Raw genomic sequence first — 22714 nt, 5'->3', positions numbered from 1 at the left:
GCTTCCTATCTTGAAGCAATTCTTGCTGTTAAATCTTTTATTTTTTTAATATGTATAATATACACACATACATACATATGTGCATTAGATATCAAGCATATCTGCTTCGTCAGGAGAAGCGTGCGAAGACTCTTGGCAAAGGGTGTTCATTGTCTATTGCTCAAGTGGTTGTCGGTGGTTGCATCATCGTTCTGATTTTTATGATATAATATTTTTGTAGGGTGATTTATATATATATATATATATATATATATATATATATATATATTTATTTTTTTATTTTTTTATTTTTTTTCTGTATATGTATATTCAGCAATAATATGCTAAAAAATATAATATTGAGTGAAAAAGTTTAATTTTAACTCTTTTTTTAATACTTTTGAATTGACATCCACAAATAAAGTAAAAATTATATTCACTGTCAATTCAACGCGTCAATCTTTCAGTTTAAATAGCTATCAGTATAGCATAGCGTTATACTGATAGTTACAACGTTATCTTTGTGTTGTGTATAAATATTCGTACTACATGTGAAGAGCGTTAATGGGTACATGTTAAATTTAAATAAGATAAATTGTTAAGAATTTGTTATACGTAACATTGACAAGACGAATAGCAGATACATATGTATAATATATGTACATTCATGCTTAAATTTTTCTGTATATCGACGTAACAGTGGTCTATTATAGTCACTATTTCTCCAAACATAATATGATGAAAGTGTGTACGCACATATAAGGTTTTCAGTTGCGTACATTGTTTTTTTTTATCATTGATTATTATTATGAAGAAGGGAAAATGTGTTATCGATTGAACGTATTTAATGTAGTTAAATTTATATAACCATTCGAGTGTTTTCCGATACGCTTTCAATATCTATGCTTCAATACGAACAAGGATTTATCCGCAAGTGTTCCATTTTTAGAACTGGAAAAGTAATACATTTATTTATAAACTGAAGATTGATTACTTGAAAAGACAGCTTCTGAGTTGTTTTTTTTAACTTTTTTTAAAGGGATTATTTTTCAATTCACGAGCATACATTTTCTTGTATTTTATTTTAATTTATTTTTACATTTTCCTGAATTCTCTTGGATTGTATTGAATATTTTACGTAACATAAAATGTAATTTCAATTTTTAAAATAAAATCACATAACAGACATATTATATACATATATGTATGTATGTAGTTAGTGTATGTGAGTATGCGTGCCAGTATCCGTAAAGTTGAAAGTTTCTTTCAGTAAACAATAAACGGTCCGAAACTACTTCAATACGAAAAATGTGAAAGGTTTAAATTCACACAAACTTGCCTAGATCTCTTACCTATCTGTGGGAGAGTTCTGTTCTCGACGTCTACATTTCTCGACGAAGTTGCAACGTGAAATTTTCCATTGGAAAACAATGACCTCGCCATATCCATTGTCGAACTTTCAATCGCCTCTTTTTCACGCGATTTCCATTTATTGAAAAGCATTCTCGAACCTTCCATATTATATATAATACGCAGTTTAAAATAATTATCCCTAGAATAAATGGAAGTACTAATTATAGATGAAATGTGAGATTCTGTTTAATATCGATCCACTTGGAGTGCTCGTATCATATTTGATAGCAGTCGTCTCAAGTTCACTCCCCACTTATACGAACGTATGTAATTCAAACTTGACGTTAGATTAGTTTGGGGGTCGAAAAAATTCCGTTAACTTTGTCTTCGGCAAATATTTAACAATGCTGTTATGTATAAGTATGCGAGGAAAATATTCGAGAGCGTTGGCATTATTGTTGTTTTTTTTTTTTGCAAACACACCTCGATTAAATTTGAGTCTAAATTTTACCAAACCTAATTGATGAATCTATTAGGTATAGTCAAATATATAAACATAATCCACTTTGTAAAGTTTTCTCTGTGTGTTGATGCTTGATTATGATTTATGATAGTACATTTATTTCATTGATTTTTTTCTCCGAGAGTAGAAAGGTTGTGTCATATGATATATTCAATTAGAATCTATGCTAGGTTTTTATTAAACTTTTCAACCATTTTTTGCAGTAAGATCATCATCCTCTAATTTTTCTCTTGTTATCCATCCTATCGCAATTCGAATCACACAGAACATCTCAGCTTAATTTTTAATTAACCAGCAGCTTGGACCAGTGGTTAGCAGATCTTGCTATGGTCAGTGTGGTTACGAGTTTGAGTCACACTGGTTGCTGCTGGCCAGACTTTGGTTTGTGACCAGGTCGGTCGTTTCCTATCAGAGTTTGCCAATTTTTCTGATTTTCATTGAAACGATTCCTGCAAAATTTGACTTTCCCTCCCCATTTCTATCGCAAAATCTTGAGTTATTATCTCAAGGTTCGTCGGGTTTCTCGCCATAGATGTATTTGTGGACGATTTTTATGTAAAAATTCGTATCGTTCTATAAATATTAGTTGATCGTATTGCATAGGATGTTTACAATGCACTTTGCTATGTTTTGACCATAGATGTATGTCATGTATAGTTTCGAATTATGTATATAATTTGGTGTGTTTCTTGATCTGTAATGACGAGTGTACAATTGATTGAGTAAAATAAAATAATAAAAAAATAATGGCGGCAATACACATGAACTTTAGGTTTGCCTAAAGTCATTGATCCCTATTTATTTTAATACATAATAGTACATTTAATCTATACATTTATAGAAATCTTCCCACTGAATTTACACAGCATGAGCATAATTGAGTATTTTAGCACGATTGCGTGTATTGTTTACTCCACTGGATCGTTTGAACTAGGCAGTTAGAGATAATGGCTGTAATATAGCAACGTCAACTGTGCAGAGCCTCCTTTTTTTAGGGTGGCTTCCTCTACTCACTTAACCGTGAGCCACCGCAATTTTTCGTGAGTTCGTTATCCGAAAATTATTCACGAAGGAGATCCGCCAGACCCATCCAAGATAAGGCATAGCCCAACGTCGATTGTGGTCGTGACTCAAGTCGGCACACGTGCCTTCTCATCCCCCAGCTTCGGGTCCCCAACCCCTGACTGAGAACACGACCTTCGCCGGCTATACCCTGTGTACATACAAATGTCTTACGACCGAGAATTATGGTATATTTTTTGCCCCGAGTGAAAGTAGTCGTGTTTTGTTGGGCCGACACGAGGTTAATCCGCTAATTTCGCCGGGGCTGTTTACTATCGCCCTCCATTTATATCCTCGCTTCATTTTCCGGTCCAAGTACAAAAGGCCTTCGCATTTATCAAACTGCGAACGGGGGAGCGCGGTGTGAGGGGTGTTTTTTCCACCAAAGGCTTTTTATTTCACTCTGACGTACGCTTTCGACTTTTCCATTAGAGAAACGTTCAGATTTTTCACCCGCACCAGCTGGTACGCAGTCAATGTTAAGTAATTCTTCAGCATCCATAACTTTGAATTACGCCACACGAATAGTTCGCAAGCCTTGAATGTTGGAATCGGATTTCTTATGGCCTTATTAAGGCAATAAGCTCCAGATCCGATCGGATTGATATCTATCTATGCATGTCTACTGTTTAGGTGCTTCAATCAGCTTTGGGAAAAATCGGGATATCGATTTCATCGTTTGCAATTTTTTGCTTTGTCAGTTATTTACATATATAGTAATACACGTAGACGTAAGTTCCTACACAGTTAATTTTAAATAATCAAAAAAAATGTATTTATTTATTATTACGTTATGGCTAGCATACGTCGGAACCAGGTCGGTTATCTTTTGTGCAAATTTTTGATAATCTAATTAATTTTGATAAGATTTCATACAAGTTATTATTATCAATATTTCGGTAACAATCATTCTTATGGTCCTCATATATGAACATGCATTATTTTAGTGACAAAAAAAGAGTGATTAAACACTGATTTTATAAGTATGTACATATGTAGTTGATTGTTTATGGTGAATTTTGTCGACGAATTCGCTACCGCTGGGCAGGAGGGAATTTGCAGTTTTCACTTACATCGCTTATAATTTCAGACTGGCCCCTTAAAAGTAGCCGGGCCCTGTAAATTATTTCTTCTCTCCGCCCCCCTCTCCTCGGTCTTGTACATATAAGCGTTATAATTTAAAGTGGAATAAGTCCACTTTTATTAATGTCAAGAAATATCTCGCAAGACATTAAATATAATATTTTGCGTTTAACAATATTTAAATAATACTTTTATTCTGTAATATTTTTATTTCTATACTTTTATTGTGGACTGTAATACTTTTATTCCGATTTTCGAAGATTGTGAACATATCGAATTAAAACAAGTGAATTAAGTCAAACAAAAATAGTGTTTTTGGAACTGGTAATTGAACTTCCGCTACTTTAAAATATAGTGGCTGATTTTTTGTATGTTCAATATTCTAAAAGGCTTTAACTAATTATCTAATATAAAAATTCGCGTGTCTCTGAAAGTTTTCTGGTATTTTTGCAAAGTATGTAAATAAACAATTCAAATCGTGTAAAACATATTGAAAGTTACGGCGTATACATATGTCCATTATATATATAGTACAGGTAGAAAAATCATACATACAATCATACAAAATATATATTCATATATCCATGCTTCGATAAATCTCAATGCCTTGATACATTAAATCAACTATGGATGTATGTATGTATCTATGTAAATATAAATAAATATATGTCAAACAGTAGAAATATTTTTTTATTAGTTACCAGGTGCACGCAATCGTGCATTTGATCTCAAATGAGGACACCATTTAAAAACTGAGGGCATCATTTAAAAAAGTACGCATGCGCATTATCGGTGTAACATACATATGTATGTACGGACAATAATCAGTGTGCCGAAAAAAATACTTTATATATATATGTATGTACACGTAAAAATAAGTACATGTATTTGTTATACAATTGCGAAGCAGCCATTTTTGAAATCGGGTATCATATGCATTCATTTTGTTAATATCGTCGTAAATATGATTACGTTAATTAAATTTACTTTACTATGTCAGCTCTGATAAAATAAAAGTTTTTAAAAGCAATAGCGAAACATGCATTTGGCGAAATAGTGTCATTATTTAGGTTTTGAGACATTTGTTTTGACTATTTTTAACCCGAGGCTACAAAAATAGATAGTAAGGGAATTAGAGTTGTATGTACACATACATATTTTGAAAGGAACATATTAAATTGATTTTGTTTTGAACCTGCCCTAAACATATGTACATATGTAATATACATACATACATATCTAAATAGAGTTAGTGTTCAGCTTCTTTGTCAGTCACAGTTGCCCCATCGTAAGTAGTTAAGTTTCGAAATTTCGCACCCATGTATTATACATATGTGGGTATGTACGGTTAAACTTAGACTTAGAGCAGATACAAAGTTTGACTCGGTTTATAATATGAGTAAGATTATGTACATTTTACATAAATAGGTATTCGTGCGAAGCCCAAGAATGGGCTCAACGACGTGCTCCACAAATAATTGTTTTAATTATAATTTGAAACGTTACACCGTCTACCCTTGCATCCGACTTCTCGACATAGCAATAAAATAGGTAGAATCCAAATGGTATGAATACAGTCATCCGTTCTATTTCTGGTCGGTAAAATTATATTGCGAAAGAACGTCGCACGGTGGGCGTTTTCCAGTGAAATCGCATATTCCGAATGATCATACATATTCCGATATAACGTATCTTTAGTGTTTCGAGTATCGTCCCGGTCGCTGTAACGTTGTGTATTTTTAAATTTAATCTCGCACCGAAAGCGTATTAACGGAAAATCTGTTTGGAGATTTGTCAGATTAAGTCAAACTTTGCCGTACGTTGCCTAAATAGTATCCAATTAACAAACACGTATGTATGCGTAGAGCGCGTTATACAATATTTCTCGTAATAATGAAATTAAGTAAAAATGTTCGTAACGAAACTGGGTCAATGTTGACCATTAGATGTAATTAAATTTTAGTATATTGTAATTTGCAAATCAAAGTTGAATATTTTCAGGTCGTTATACGAATGTACATAATGTGTATGTATGTTCACATTACGTGTGAAAGTAATGAAGACACATCATTTTCATTTCAAATATTGTAATGCAACAAGGTTTTACTGCGTAAGTTTTACATAATAATAAATTCGGATGTGTCCAACACACGACTATGTATTTGAGGAATATAAGAAGGCTAAAAAACAAAATTCGATAATAAATCATACATTCACGTTCACACATACAGGCTATAAGAGCGTTGTAGATACAAATTGAGCGCAAATGTAAGGAATGTTACACAAGACAAAATTTTGTTCAAATTTTTTTGATTACTTAGTCACAATAAATATTATACACAATAAATATTATACATAATAAATATCAAAAATATAAAAATAATTTAAAAGGTCAAAATAAAATAATGAAATATTGTTTTAAAAAAAATTAATACTTCCGGCTTACGAAGTCTGACCAGAACCTGATCAATAATAAGTTAGTAAATAAATAATACAAATATAAATTTTCAGCTTGATACCTTCAGGGTTGTGGAAAAATTTGTATGGTCACAACATTTTTTAATTTTCTAAGACGAATAAATGCCCCTTCCGGTTAGTTAAATTTTTTTTTTCTTCACTCTAATTATAAGAATTTTCTTGTGAAAAACAGAAACATTTAAAGGGGTGGGAAAAAAATAGTGGAAGAATAATCGAATAAAAGTAAACTGCCGCTTTCGGTTGACGGGTGACTCACCAAATTTTATACATATGTATATATAACTTGGTATTAAGTTTAAATTTCTAGATATGAAATTTCAATCCAAATAACGAGAAAAATATAAAAAACCTCGATTCTCTAGCGTAAAAGTATTACTTCCCGTTAAGGTAAAAAATATTTAAAATATATCAAGATATATTTTCAGTCTAATCCGTTGAGCGGTTTGGGAGATAATTGAACCCAAAAACTTTCCATTTGTACCATTTCCGGTCAACTTAAGAATTTGAAAAAAAAAGTAGCGTGATATCGATAAAAATATCAGTAACTGATATTAAGTTTCAGTTTGATAGGACAAATGGTGTTCAAAAAATCCCCCAAAATACACACAGATACACACACATTTTGTTCTAGATTATAAAAACGTGATCAGTGATCGATTCTGTGGTCGAATCAGTCAAAATCTCGAGTTCGAATTTTTGCATGATCACAAAAATTCATCTATTGGTACTACGTACATATATAAAGTAAAAAGTCACATCAATATTACTCTAGTCTGGTAATTGTAGTTGAAATTCGTTAAAAAAAATTTTGTTCCGTTGAAATTTCAGTTAATATATGTATTATATGTATGTAAATATTTATATGCATATTCCAAATTTTAATCGAAAAAGTTGCACTTCAAAGTGAAAATTGATTGCGTTTGCTGTCGTCGAATTCAGGTGAAATAAAATAAATCCCGTAATTTATGGACATTTTTCTTCAACACGTTACTTTGGTGTGAGACGAGGGGATGGAGAGAACTCGCATGAATTCGCAATGAGCTCGTGACGTCAAACCATTCATAGCATTTCGCTGTAGCATTGTTCTTGAAAATCATCGCATGGGCATGCATAATATACGAATAAAAATGTGATTTGGAGTTTGATATCCTTCATTTATGCATGTATGAAAAATAGCGTATAAAATATAAAAAATAAATAATAATATAATAATAATAAAAAATAAAAAATAAATAATAAAATAATAATATAAAAAATAAAAAATTATATGAATATTTATAATTGAATACGATGACAATGTTGTAAAATACATATTATATATAGAGAGCCTCTGTAGATGTTGGAAAAAAATTATACCGCCTCTCATTGCGATTTGTTGAAGGACGAATATTGGCAGTGAAATTATATCTACTTGTGTTAAATTTGTTCATTCTATTCGACCCTGGCAAAAGTGCTTATTTCTGTTTGAGTGAAAATGTGTATATAAATATGTACGTGAGTCATTATTTACAGTCATTCATCGTCCACTGCTGGATGAAAGCCTCTCCAACACATTTCCATTCGTGTCTATTTTGAATAGCTGTCGTCCATCTCATAGCACACATTTTTCTTATTTCACCCACCCGTCTCTCTCTCTTGCATTCTCTCGGGTGGCAATCGAACATTTTTTTCATCCGTTTCCTATTTCTCCTCGTTATGCCGAACATATAGCGTTCCATACATCTTTGAGTGCATTGGACTTATGCAGCGATTGTACATATGGATGTGTACGTCTGTATAGTATGTACATAGAAATGGGACTCGATTTTTCAATTCTTTGACAAAGTTTGTCTTATATACTTATAATAAATGAGCATTTTTACGTAATAAGGTACGCAAATGAATATTCTATTATTATATTGATCCAAAATTAAATGTTATTAATAAAAATGTGTGATATTGTATAGGCGTTGACAATTTCCTTTTTCTTCTTTTGTCCAATTCATTTCCTCTTTCTTCATTACTCCCTTTTACCTTGAGGAACCGTTGTGGAATGAATAGAATATCGTTCTTGATATATACATACATACATTTGTATATAAATCGTAACTGAAGTTGTTTCATTAGTGAATAACCAAATCTTGAATTAAATAAATCATCTTTTTGTATATTATACGTTACACGTGTAGTATTTTGATTTTATACAGTATCTTTCTTCTCACACTTGAATATAGGTGGATAAATATGTAAATTGAACATATTTCCACTGCAATCCCGTCTCGGTTTATTTCTGTAGTTTCAAACGACGTCTGTCTGAAGTTTAAATTATACTATTCTACTCCACTTCAAAGACGAAACAATATTGAACTAACAAGTCTAAAGAAGAAGAAAAACTTCGAAACTAGCTACTGAATTTGCTCGGATCATCAAGATGAGAAGAAAATTCAAACAAATTACATACAGAGAACTTTGGAACAGATTAGTTTTTAAATTGCTCCGCTCCGGCACCAAAATATGTATGTACTTATTCCAGCTCCGCTCAGTGCATTTAATTTTCATTACCATTGTACAAAAAATTCGCTTTCTTTTTTTTATTTTAAGTAAATTCAAATGTACAAATAATGAATTTTCATCTTTAAGACTGGCGTTTATCACCAATAGAAACTGAATTTTAGTCAAAATAAAATTTTCAGCCAGAACCTTTTTGCGTGCGAGGAAAACTTTTAGCTGTATGAAGTATTTCAGACTTAAATGATTTCGAAAATATGTATCAATAGAGATATGATTGAATAAATTAAAATTGATATTGAAGTTACTTCAAATTAAGTGTTTACTTCAAAAACTAAAATAAATAAATGGATAATTCATTTAATCTAATACGGTATTATTATAATAAAATGGAAAATTTAGGTTTTTTGCCAATTTTAAAATTTTGAACAGTTAGAGTTGACGAGAGGGTGGGGGGGGGGGGAAGGGGACAAATTCCTGAAGAGCCCTTCAAATAGCACGGGTTCCGATTCTGCAGAAAATTATAACAAGAATACATCAATTAAAAAAACTAATTAAAAATCGACCACAAATAACAAATCTATGTACACTCCTTGGGTATCCCACATTTACATACATACATACATCAATAGAAAGGCTGATTTACTATAAAAAATAACTTTCTTTTAATCATTTAAATAAAGTCTTAAATTTACACTAAGGGTAATGAAAACATTTTTTTGCCTGCAGCGGATGTTTTTCTTTTATAATTATTTAAAATCTTGGAAAAGGGAAATATTTTATTTTTGAAATTCCTTCAAAAAGGCCCAAAATTATTTTTCATCAGGGGCCCGGGTTTATTTTCAACGTGGGAGCAGTGAAATAGCTAATTTTTTTTATGCTCCGGATCCACACTCCCTCGATTCAGGCCGCTTTGTTGGAATTTTTCTCGACTTTTTGGGTGTGAAATATCCTTTCCACAGAGGTTATTCCTGTCCAGTTTTTTTAATTTCTACAACCAAAGAAAGGTATTTTGCGACCCACTATGTGATGTGAAATCAGTCACTGATGTTCCTTAATGTCCCTCAGTGTGTTTTTCTTAGATACTTTTGCACGTGTAAAAAAATCGCTAGCACGCCTGATCTATGCCAGGCCAGAGTTTTTTCGGTGATGTATTGACATATGTTTGACATAGATCCAAAACGCTGATTGCCATATCTGAAGAAATATAGGAGAAACTTGTCGAAATAATTTGATCGTACGAATTAAAACGACTTGAAGGAACGCCCTTCCCAGCTGGAAGCCACGAGGACGTGCATGGTGTTTGTTTTCGCCCTTCACAATATATACATACATGCATAGGCCGAACTTCGGGCTTCTTATGAATAGTCCGAACTATGTAGTTGAATAGTTGATATCCGTACTAGCCCCCGAGCAAAATCTCCTTGCTCCAATCAAACCAATCAACAAAGTTGGCTGAAAATTAGGCAAACCGAAAATTTTGCTACGCAAGTACATGCATACATACAATCATTTCTCGACGTACGCAAGTACCGTGCCGGCGTTCGTAATTACGCAGTCATACCATCCCCTCTCCGAAAAAAAAAATACGGGGAGAGAAAGAGAGAGCGAGAGAGGTGATCCTGCGGAGGGGTGGGGGGCAAAGCTCCCTCGAGATGAGCACCGAGGGGAGAGGGGGTGGATGGCACGATCTGCCCTCTCGCTCTCGCTCTTTCTTTTTCCCCTTCCCAACCGCCCCGGCCAGCATCCCGCGCCAGTTGAGCCGCGCCCGCCAGCGTGTCGAGTCGCTTGTTGCGAGTGCGCGTTCTGCACGTGCGCGTCGCGTCAGGTGGCAACACTGCTCGAGATCCACACACCACAATATATGTATATATCCCACCATTCAAGAGGGAGAGCTTTCGAGATATTGTGTCATATTGCTTGTCGGCGCCGAGCGTGCTCTCTTATTGTTGTTTAGTTGGATCGATTGCGTAAAATTTATTGTCTTCTTATCCGGATTCTTACGGTGTTTTTGTGTATTTCTTCTGCCGGTCATTTTGGATGTACTTCCCCCCATTGTATCCACATAGTTGGACTGTCAGAAAGTTCAGCGTGTACATGCAGTTCATTGACTCCGATTCATTTTGTGTATTTCTATGTGTCTGTATGTCTGTGCAGATTTTGTATTTTTTTCATTGTGCTCTGTAATGTCTGAAATGTGTCTGTAAAATTCATGCTGTTTTATTTATTAAGTGTGCTTTGCCTCTTCAATGTAAGAGTTTTACTTCCCTTTTCATTTTTGTTTACTAGTAAATGTGTATAATATTTTTTTTATATTAAATAATTATAATACGTACTTATATGTATACTAGTGACTTGATTTGTTGAGTCTTTTGGTGAAAGTATAAAAGTCAATGTTTTCCTTTTAGGAATGTAAATATTTCAAATTATTTCTTAATTTAATTTTTTAGTGTTATTTCACAATAAATTCATCCTTAAAATACAATATATCAGACGATGAGACGTTCATCATGTGACTATTGTTTATTGGGAAGTTTAGAAAAATTAAAATTTTTCGGCATAGTGAGATGCAATCTCGCACTTATGATAATATTTATGCTAATTTAAATCAAGCATAGAGCACGCAATGTGTAATAGTAAAATCCAGAATTATTTCGTGTGTAATGTTAATTAAAATTTATTTGAATATGGGGTATTCCATTATTTGAGTGGTTTAAAAGTGTTTTATGAAACAATCATTAGTCAAGTTGCCTGTGTAAATAATTGTAGGGAGGGTTGCAATCGTTTAAATTTTTCTACCCTAAGGTAAAATAATAATCAACTATATATGTATATAGTCGTTTTAATATATGTATATTATACATATTTCAAATCTTAATCATTTTACCCATTTTAAATAGTATTTATTATATATAATTGATAATTAATATAAACTTTTTTGTGGAGTACTTTGCTGTCTGTTCTTTATGTTTCTTTATTATCTATTGTTCATGTCATCGTTGCGTGATTTAGAATATTTAAATGTCATATTGCCGTTTATATATGTAACTGTCAATATATAATATTAATGTGATGAAATGTATTTTCATAAAATGTCTATTGTTGTATAGCTGTATTAGGTACGAGTGTATTCATTATTTAGACCAAAAATGCCAATACATTTGTTTGTTTGTATAGATGAGGATTATTAGCTAGAATATTATTTGCTTTTTATATTCATCGCACGGGTCTTGATTAAAATCACGAATATATTTTTATCGAGGAAGGAAATTAAAAAAAAAAAATGCCATAAAACAATTCACCGACGTTGAAAATTTATCTTCAAGTACGTGGAATATCAAAGCGTCCACACCAATGAAGATTGTTTTATCATCTTGAATATTTTTGTGTAAATGTAGCGTAATTCTTCACGTATAAAGAAGAATAAACAGATAAGGTTTATCGAGTCTGTCGTTTTATGTCGGTCTCCGTGACGAGCCAGAATGTTAAATTATAGAAAACACAAATATCGGAAGGCAAAGATGGAAAATCAAATTTCTTAAGTCGAAAGATCAAAAAAAAGGGTGCATGGTAAACGGTACATACTCACTTAATTTGCGCGAGCAGGATACAACAGGAACAAGAGGAACAGGCTTTTCCTCCCGTATTAATGTGCGCGCGCAGAATACGGGAGGAAAAGCCTGTTCCTCTTGTTCCTGTTGTACCCTGCTCGCGCAAATTAAGTGAGTATGTACCGTTTACCATGCACCCTTTTTTTTGATCTTTCGATTTTCGATCTTTGCCTTCCGATATTTGTGTTTTCTGTAATTCAACATTCTGGCTCGTCACGTAGACCCGTTTTATGTATGTGAACATGCTCGAGTTATAATAATATATATTTTATTATATGTAGTGTGGTCAATTATTTTGAACACACACAAGACGATAACGAATTGAACTTGTCACCTATTATCACCGATCAAGGCCTTCATTGTTTTTCTGTTGTTTTTTTAGAAAAATCAACATATTGATTCGCTGAACGAGAGAAGCAATTGAGTTAGCACCGCCAGTAAAATTGACACTTTAATGTGCTAACTTTCAGCATTAGAAGAGACAATATGACAATCCGATTTAAGTGGGCAAAGAAAACAAAAGTGTACTCAATATATGAAAGGCTCTTTTTTAAGCGGTCGCTTTTGAAGGTTGTCTATTGTATTGATGGAGTGAAATTCCTTGGTTCTTGTCCAGGTTGGGCAACTTTCTAAATGTAGAGCGGTAACATTTCCTGCACTCGCTGCACAGCAAATACTTCCACAATAAAGTGCTTTAATTACATCAAAGACAGCTTTATTATGTCTCGTTCTTCGCTGGATATATATGCATGTATTTTAGATTAAATTCTAAATGTCATTGTACCATGAGAGGTCTATAACCGACGCGTCCTTCCGGTGGTTACTCATGGGAGTGAGACAAAGCGAAGACGTGCACAAAGTCCCATATGCATATAGTAGGAAACACGTATCAACGTCGAAGGATGTTTTCCCTGAAACATATCAAAAAGGACAAAAAAAGTCGTATCTGCCTAATTGATCCTTTTGATACGAGACACAAAGAGAACGCACATATCTTTATGATATTGTAATAAAATATCTTCTCCATTGAACATCCAGAAAAGGGGGGGAGGACATGATTTTAAAGATATTATGATTAGTCACCGGAGCCTGAGGGGCCCGTGTATTGTTCAAAGGTTGTAAATGCATTGTTAAAGGTTTGCCGAACAATGGATAGCACTGTGACTATCCTACCTCTAATTATGATAGTATATGGAGCCATCTTTCACAATCAAGTCTTTCACAATCAATCAAACTAGATACAACTGATTTAGATCTACATATGTATTAGATGATTTCCCGGACTTTTTCAATTTTTGGGACACGGAACAAAGCTCGGGATTGTTCCCGGGATCCCGGGACATTATGTAGATTTTTTTTTTCAATTTAATTGATTAGTAAACAACATATCTTTTAACTAGATGTCATTATAATTTATTTTTTTCGAAATAGCTTCTTAAGAATATCAAAATATTCAAATGAGAATCCGAAAACTTATTTCTAGATTTTATAGATTTTAGCACAAATATTTCCAGCAATGGAAAAAACTCTTTCATTATCGGTCGGAGTTGGTTTTATAGAAGGAGAAGAAAACATTTTTTATAAATTATTTGTTTTTTCTGCTGTCATTGCGTATATTTTTATTTCTTTTATAAAGCCGAGACTATTTTTTACTCGTGTTTTGATAATTCCTTATTCAATTCTTTATTCATCGTCAAACACATAATTGACTTTTCATCAGAATCTAAATGTCCCATTGTAGAATCGTCAATAAACTCGCTTCACAATACATAGTTTCATCGTAGGATATAAATTCACCTTTATTAAACCACTAGTTGTTTTACCCGGCTTCGCTTAGTATTTGTAATATAAACAGCTTAAACATGGCGAATTCATTTGTTTTTTTATTAAATTTATTTGAATTGAAAAAAAAAATTCAACCAATCGAATCGTCGTCATAGAAACTTTGATTTGTTTTCGATTACCAACCAACCTTACATACAAAGCCTCTTTCGAAATTATGTATTAGATTTAAAGAACGTTATTGATTGAAATGTTTTTTCTGGGATTCAAGATAAGTATTCCCGGTAGACGGGACATAAAAAATTCGGTGATTTCCCGGGAATTTCTATCCAGGGTCGATCCGGGTAGAGATGTTTGTGCTATAAAAAAAATAGCTTTCCAAACATTGCCACATTTAAGGATATTTCGAATAGTGGTGTACAGTTTGTTTAGTGTTTTGGTAGTGGGGGTAACATTTTCATTATGGCAAATGATTGAACAATTAAGTCGTTTGTTACCAATTTGTCGGCGACTGTTTTGAACTCACTCTTTACAGGCTAATCTACCAGTTGCGGCTTATTCGGTATTAAACGCTCATTGTAAGGCTCACACACTTTACCCCTATAATTTTGGTCCTACGGGAGTTGGTTACCTTAAATTCCCAGTCAAAGGATTTCGTTTAGGACCCGCATGAGCGAGCTTATTAAGTATTCACGTGTATACGTGTACTAAGGTTTCTTGATTGAATTGTAAGTCTTCCGTTATGAACGTGAACTTTTTTTTTCAAAGGCCACATTTATTTATTTTCCGTGATGTTTCTAATATTCCCGGAGCTGCACGTTTCGTGACCATGTCCCTCGTCCGCTTTTGTGGCACGTGAATTTCAGTCACGTGTTAAACTCGTTTGATACAATCTCGACTCCCTCCGAATTTCCATCAGAGGGGATTATATTTAGTGGTCGGCGTGAACGCAATACCAATTTCTATAGTTCTGTTATCGCGTGTGTTCGGTGCATTTGATGCAGACGATTGTAGATGTGTACCTATAATAGCATTTGCTTGGGTGTAGGCGATATTAGCGAAATGCCTTGGGCGGTTGTATGGCTTGCTTTTCTTTTCCAGCTTTTTTTTTTTTTTAATATATTTGCAGTTATGCATTTTAGCTAGAGGCTAATGTCGTGATACAACATGCTCACCCACGAAATTCCCAAAGTGTAGCTATGAATAACCATATTCTAAATATGGAGTTCTCGTCGTTTGTTAGGTAATGTTGGAAACGAGCTGCGACTGTGAAATGATCATTAGTGTGTTAATAATTGTATTAATACCCTTCTGATTTTTAAATGATTTCGCAACTAGAAATACATAGGGAGTAGCTTTCTCCACGCGTGATACACTCGAAAAAGGGGTTATATGCATTTAAAAATTTAAATTTGAGCGCAATGGGATAATTTGCATCGAAGTGTATAAGATTTGCATTAATTTTTTTTATTTTTGAAGCCGTACAAGATATTAGATACTTAGTTCAATGTACATAACTTTCATTTTTTTTTCTAAGTAACCCATTCCGCGGATGCTTTGAGTTCAATATCGGAAGCGCGAGAGAGCGAGAACGGGTTATTTAATGTAAATTTAACACTTTGGATAGTTACCGCTTATACGCATCTTAAATTAGAAACAAAGAGTCGGTTTGAAATGTGTGTGTGTCGTCGATATTGTAAAATGTAGCTCACGGTCGTTCATTATATGTACTATATCTGATACAATAGAATAGATGATCTTCAAATTTGAGTTATTATAAATTTTAGATTATTTATCAATCCGACGCTTTTGAAACGATTTTTAGAACGAAACAATCAATTCTGTAATTGATGTGACCTTTTAAATACGCATATGGTATGTATGTATTATATATAAAGTCGGTTCGTATAATTGATGTTTACAATGTTGCATTTAAATTGAGACGATTAATTTGATATACATAAGTATAAATAGATTTGAATTTGAAGGGGAGAAATATGTGTGTGTATGTTTGGTCGGTGATTGTACTTTTTGGACCAAATATTTTTTTAACGATCGATTAATGGGCGAGTTAATTTTATCGCATTGCTTCGGGTCTTATAATATATGTACATAGTTCGCCCGGAATCCATTTTTGTTCTTTGACAAACGACTCTATGACATAAAATCGGTTTTTTGCGTGCGAAATAACGGATAACCGGACGAACGGGCCGCTGTTTGAAGGGCATTGACTTGCCGGCGTGTGCAGCAGCCGCATTGCACGCCTGTTCGCCAATATCGGATACTATCGCCAAATCCCCTTTTATTAAATTTCACAACACGTCAAAAGCAGTTATCAGCCATGAAAAAATAAAAACAGCGTATTGCGTGACGTTCTTATTCAAAACAAAAATGTGGCAATAGAACCGTATGTCGTGTCATATTTCATTTGATCGTTTGCTGTGTAAATGGTTTGCGTAGTTCGCTCATGCTCGTTTTATGAGACGATTTGCAAAATTAGATTGCGACTATATTAGGCCTAGGGCTATTCAAGCCGAAATGTTGGAATAAGTGAAAAAATGTATAAATTCGAATTGAACGGATTTGTTAACCAACCATTATGACAAAAATATAAATATTTATAAAATACTATTGGTTTTACCCGGCTTCGCTCGGTATTGGTATTAAATTTATTTGAATCGAAAAAAAAAAAACTCAACGATATCGATATCATTGTCATAGAAACTTTGATTTGTTTTCAATGCTCCCACCTAAACCTTACATAGTTACAAAGTCTCTTTCGAAATTATATATTAGATTATATAACCTCAAGTCCGATGCACCCAAAGAATTATGGAACGATGTATGCTTGACAACAAGGAAAGAAGTGTGATCAGTAGAGGTAGGATAGTCACAGTGCTATCCATTGTTCGGCAAACCTTTAACAATGCATTTACAACCTTTGAACAATACACAGCCCCCTCAGGCTCCGGTGACTAGTGATCAGGGTAGTGGATAAAGTGAAAATATTGAAATGGCAATTAGCGGACCACATGGCTAGAAGCATAAACGAATGGTGGACAAAAGAAGTGCTAGAATGGTACCCAAGACAATGCAAAATTTTAAAATGTAGACCGTAGGGAAAACGGGTAGACCAAATTAGGAAAATGTGTGGGGCGATATGGATGAGAGTTGCGCAAAACAGAGACGATTAGAAGCGTGTTGGATAGGCCTTCATCCAGCAGTGGATGGAGAATGGCTGTAGATGATGATAATGATGATGATATAACCAGAAAGGATTGTAACATGTAAAGGATTATAATCGTAGTTAGGGAATTTAACTGTCAAATCTGAATTTCATCCATCGTTTGTTTTTATATGGTATTAATTCTCATTTTTATTATACATATAGTCTGAAGTTTCAAATCTTTTTGAAAACGGCTCGACTGGAATTTTTTACCTTCCTGTCGGCTCAGTCTTTCCTTTGTTATATTCAATACTTGATTTAAAATTCAGTGTTCGCCAATCTATGCAAAATTTATGTATGTACATATACATATGTTACAAAAGACACAAGTAAGATATTCGGTGGCATGCCTATTTTATTTAATTAAGATTATCTCAAGCTTAGTATGTATTCGTTTTTGCCTGATGGTATACCTATTAATATCATTCCATTTTATTGTTATATTTAGCTGTCGACAATATTTGCCGAGTATTTCTTTTGAAAATTAATAATTTAGCTGTTCCTTTGTACGATGATAATTAGTTGAAATTTCTTTTATTATGAAATTTTAAGCCCGGAGAGTATTGTTGCGTGAAACAAGATTAAAATCAACTCAATAACAAGACGTGTCCTGTGAAATGGATGAAAATTTAATTAAACACGACCGAAAAGCATTAATCACCTTTGCAAGACACGCTTTGCCTGTTAACTGTGCATTTCACGGTCTGGCGATTTATCATATTTTTTCGTCATTAGCATGTGATTTCGCGAAGAAATTCAATCTACATAACTACATATTTCATAAATCATGTCTGTAGAAATACATATAATATGTACATAGCGACATTTTCGGCATCGGATTAGATATACATACATATGTACATATGTAGAGTCGTTTTGATTTCGGAATCCTCGTGTTTAATTTAAATACGCGCAACGCACTACATATAATATGTATTACGAAATGATATTCGGTTTTAGTATTACATACGTTTATCTTTTTTTTTACCTCGCATGTTGCGAATGAAAATTGAAACCAAGCCAAAACCTTATTTGAAGCACGCTCTTCGAGTGGTTTTCCCGAGTGAGCTCAGAAAATGAGGAAAAGCACGACTTGAAAGAGGGTATGCCTCCTTTCGTCGTTCCAAGCGCCGGAAAACTTTTTTTCAGTGAAAAGGGGAAAAAAATTCTATTCATTCGCCCATGTCAAGCACTCGGCGGGGTAATTCTCGTTTCTTTGAAGAGGCTACCTACCTGCTTCTTTCGTAAAAGACTCTCATACTTTTGCCCCCCTCTTTTTCGAAATGTGACCTTATTTCTGCTGAACTCGTTTTGTAACCGATATGCCTACCTATCTATGTATGTATGTATGTGCACACGTGCTATTTTAAACAGTCCCGTATTTGTTAAAAAAATATTGCATTCAATTCCTTTCAAACGAGAGAATATTGACAGTTTCTCGTTGTCCGACAGACGCTCGCGTCTGTTTCGGTTAATATTTTCGAACGGTTAAAATTGTCTGACACACTGAACCAGAAGTAACTGTACTTGCGATCGCCGCTCGTTCTTTCGACCTTTCTCCGTACAAGTCCAAGGATTTGACTTTACAGCATATGATCAACTGTGATGATTTCATTTCCACATCAACAGCGTCTTTCAATACATAATTCAGTATCGTGCCAAAGTAATATCGTATTTCAAAGTAAAGGTCTACTTATATTTCCCTACTGCTTCAAAGCCTATTTATCGTCTTTGTTTCCATGTGTGACCTATTTTTCAATGAAAAACACATATGTATATGTGGTAATATTGCGTAACATATTCGCGTACCGCATTACACTTATCTTTATCTGTGTACAATTTTCCAATAATCCGTCGGGATATTTTCATTTTTCTCTATCTCCGCTCGGTAAACTTTTATTTTCCGATATACCTACACGTACTCCATATGATATACTTACTAACCGTTTCGTTTTACCTTTTATCTTATTTTTGCCATCGTTTCTATCTATGTATTTTTTATCATTCGTCGCTCGAAAACGAACTTGCATCACGTACCGTGGTGCACAGAACGAATTGCACTGCGAATTCCTATACTCTATATCTGAATATCTGAACTATAATATAATTCATACCACATCTGTGCGAAACGAGCGTAATAAATGACTACTTCCTTTTATGTTAAATGATACATTTTATCTTCCGCAATTGGCGCGCTTATTGCCGACGAGGCACGCGACAATCCGCAGAGAGGACAATGGCCGTAATTGACGTTTGTTTTGTGTTTTTGAAAATGAATAATTTTACGGCTCTCAAATGCACATTTGAAAGAGACCATTTGAAGATATCATATTCGGGTGGATCGGTATATAATTAAATTACGTGTGTACATATTAGCGAGGTGGAACAATGTCAGCAATGCGGCACTCGTACGTATTCCTGATATTGTTATATTATTTAGAGGTCAATGTCGACTAAGCCGTTGAATAGCGTTTCGGTGTAATCTTCGTCGAAGGCAGCGGTTCTCAAATTGTGAAAAACAAATATGTATTACATACAAAGTGTCAGAGAAGAGTGAGAGCTATGTACACGCAATTTTGTGCACGCAACGATAGAGCGGCGATTATGAGACAAATCAATCGTTGAAATTTCGTTTTGGCGAAAAGTGAAAAGACGCTTTTCCCAAATCGTGCACCTTTCTCCGTTTTGCTGGCTCAGCAGCAGCCGATTTCTCCACGTGGTCAAACACGCGAGCGATACGTTCAAGTTCAATGCCTCGATTTGATGCGTTGCGTGCGAACTGCTTGCTGGTCTAAAATTATACACTTAAAAATATTCATACATTGTATCATTACGAGGTGATTTAGAGCCCATTGATGTGCTGCAAAAGGCTCTTCCGTTCGTGGCGTGGAAGTTGTGAATATATTTTCTTACGAATATTTTAAAAATTAATGAGGCAATTTAGGTATTTAAAAATAGTCCACTTGAGGCATTTTCGACATTTGAGTAGGCGTTAATTTAATCTCGTTCATTAATTAATAATATTTCAAAGGTTGTTCCTTCATGATTTCAATTTATAAAATCGAATTGTTCATAGTATATAATAAAAGTAACAAATTGCTTAACCCTTTGAGTGCTGATGCTTTTCTGTTGCAAGCCCGCCACGCTGAAAATTTCGCCAACATTTCTAACTAGAATTATTTAGAAATCCAATAGAAAGCAGGTATACAAATTGTAGCTAATCCAAAAAACAAACTAGATAACTATCGCCGAGGGTTTCAAGTTTTGTAAAGGTGTGTTTAGACTCTCTAATATATCTTGTAACAATATAAAATAAACAATAGAAGTCTATTTAAGAATGTATTTTTCCAAAAATAATTCCATCTTCTTCATTGTTGTTAAAATGTAATGCTCAAAATCTAAATTTCAAGCCACGATCTGAGATACTCGGCAGTTAGGGATTTCCATCGAGAAATTCTGATATGGTTATAAATTCAGACATTCCGGTGTAAACCAGTCTTTATAAACATTGACACGGATTACACGACCCATGTTCAATGCATTTTTTTTCAAAGCTACCTGGAAAGGCTTAGCGGGTAGTATTATTGTTTATTTTTTAAATAATCAAAAAAACAACGTTTATCGGCGTACTTCAGGCTGATGGACTTGTTGGCAAAACGCCGATTGGCTTTTGTCAGCATTCAAAGGGTTAAATGAATTCTATTATTTGATTGTATTATGTATATAAGAATGGTTTGTAAAAGTTTGAATATCAATAATATATTACTCATATGAGTGTTTGTTTAAGAAGATATAATGCAAAGGACAATACATTTTAATTCAAGTTTGATATATTCTGTACAAACATGTTGTATGTATAATGAAATGTAACAGGAACATACATATTCGTCCTTATTATATGTATGTAAGATGTCTGGAATGAAATTTTGCCCCTAGTACAGTTCTGGGAATCATTATCGAAAATTCCTATATTTTGAACTTAACTAATTATTTTACGACCTAGTCGTATTCCTCAACTCTTACGCTATTCGTGTATTATACCGGGTAGGTATAGTTTTCACCATCCTTTATAGTACAAAATTCAAAAGGGTTTCTCGGTATTGATTAGAAAGAAAATATCGTGTGACTCGTTTCGAAAGTCAGCGACGTCGTTTTGGCGTCTAAGTCGGCTTAATTTTCTTGATTTTCACGACTTTTCCATTAGGCGTGTCGTCGGGATGAAAGCTCAAAAGTTCGGTGACGTCCCTCTGTGGTACGCCGCGGTACGAGACTTACCGCATTGTGACGTCACTCAGGTTTATTACCAAGTACAAATACACGAAAACCACGTTTAAATGAATATGTAATGCATATTGTATTCGTATGAATTTGCTAAGAGCATAATTAATTCAATGGGTCTCCCCTCCCCTCTCTCTCTCCCTCTATATATATTTAAACGTTGGCTATAATCCACAATCGTTACGCGTTTATTGTATTGTTAGTTTCAATCACCGTAATGCTATTCGCAATATTGAGAAACGACATACGGTCAATGCGGTTATAGTAATAAACGTATTACAATTTAAAATGTTCGAAAGTGAAAGGTGTAATGGCATATAACAGCGGTCAGTCCAGTCGAGATGAATATGTAATTTGCGATATAAACAGTGAAAGAAAACACTTACGAAATACTTCCGTTTTGTTTATCAATATCAGATATGTATGTATGTGTATGTACACATATTCTTGGCATTGTCCAATTTTATAAAGTCAAATAATACATGTACCTGTATATGTTTATATAAAAAATAATGCCCTTTGTTAAATAATTTTCACTCTGTATTCTATCATTTACGTATTATATGTATGGATGTTCTAAATATTCTTAGTTTTGTATAAAAATTATAAATATATTGCTAATTAGTTTTGTCTTAGAGGATTTTTCTATAAATAATTAATGCTAATTAACGAAAGTCTTTAAAATATCTTTCCAAGATCATAACGAATCCATTGAAACATTCGTTATACATACATACATATTTATGCTGGGCTTAAAATGGGGTGATAAAATGAAAATCTGGTGAAATAAACGCATAATATCACGAAAAAATATATTTTGGTTTAAAAAGTATATTTTGAACTTTTAAAATT

General features: G+C 33.7%; 1 protein-coding gene across 2 annotated transcripts in view; it reads left to right on the top strand.

Moving 5' to 3' along the window:
* LOC143914864 (uncharacterized) overlaps positions 1-22714 on the top strand; it is an 85411-nt gene that overhangs the window by 9472 nt on the left and 53225 nt on the right. The window contains exon 1 of one of the 2 annotated variants that reach the window (XM_077435242.1): positions 10721-10831. The exons of the other annotated variant lie outside the window; for it this stretch is intronic. The gene's annotated coding sequence lies outside the window, so the exon portion shown is untranslated. Of the gene's footprint in view, positions 1-10720; positions 10832-22714 lie in introns of those variants that run through there. 2 annotated transcript variants of the gene reach the window in all.

This window comes from Arctopsyche grandis, chromosome 7 (assembly GCF_051622035.1).
Source record: "Arctopsyche grandis isolate Sample6627 chromosome 7, ASM5162203v2, whole genome shotgun sequence".
Classification (NCBI taxonomy): Eukaryota; Metazoa; Arthropoda; class Insecta; order Trichoptera; family Hydropsychidae; genus Arctopsyche; species Arctopsyche grandis.
The sequence above is the reverse complement of the archived record's forward strand: the minus strand, read 5'-3'. Positions and strand labels throughout refer to the sequence as shown.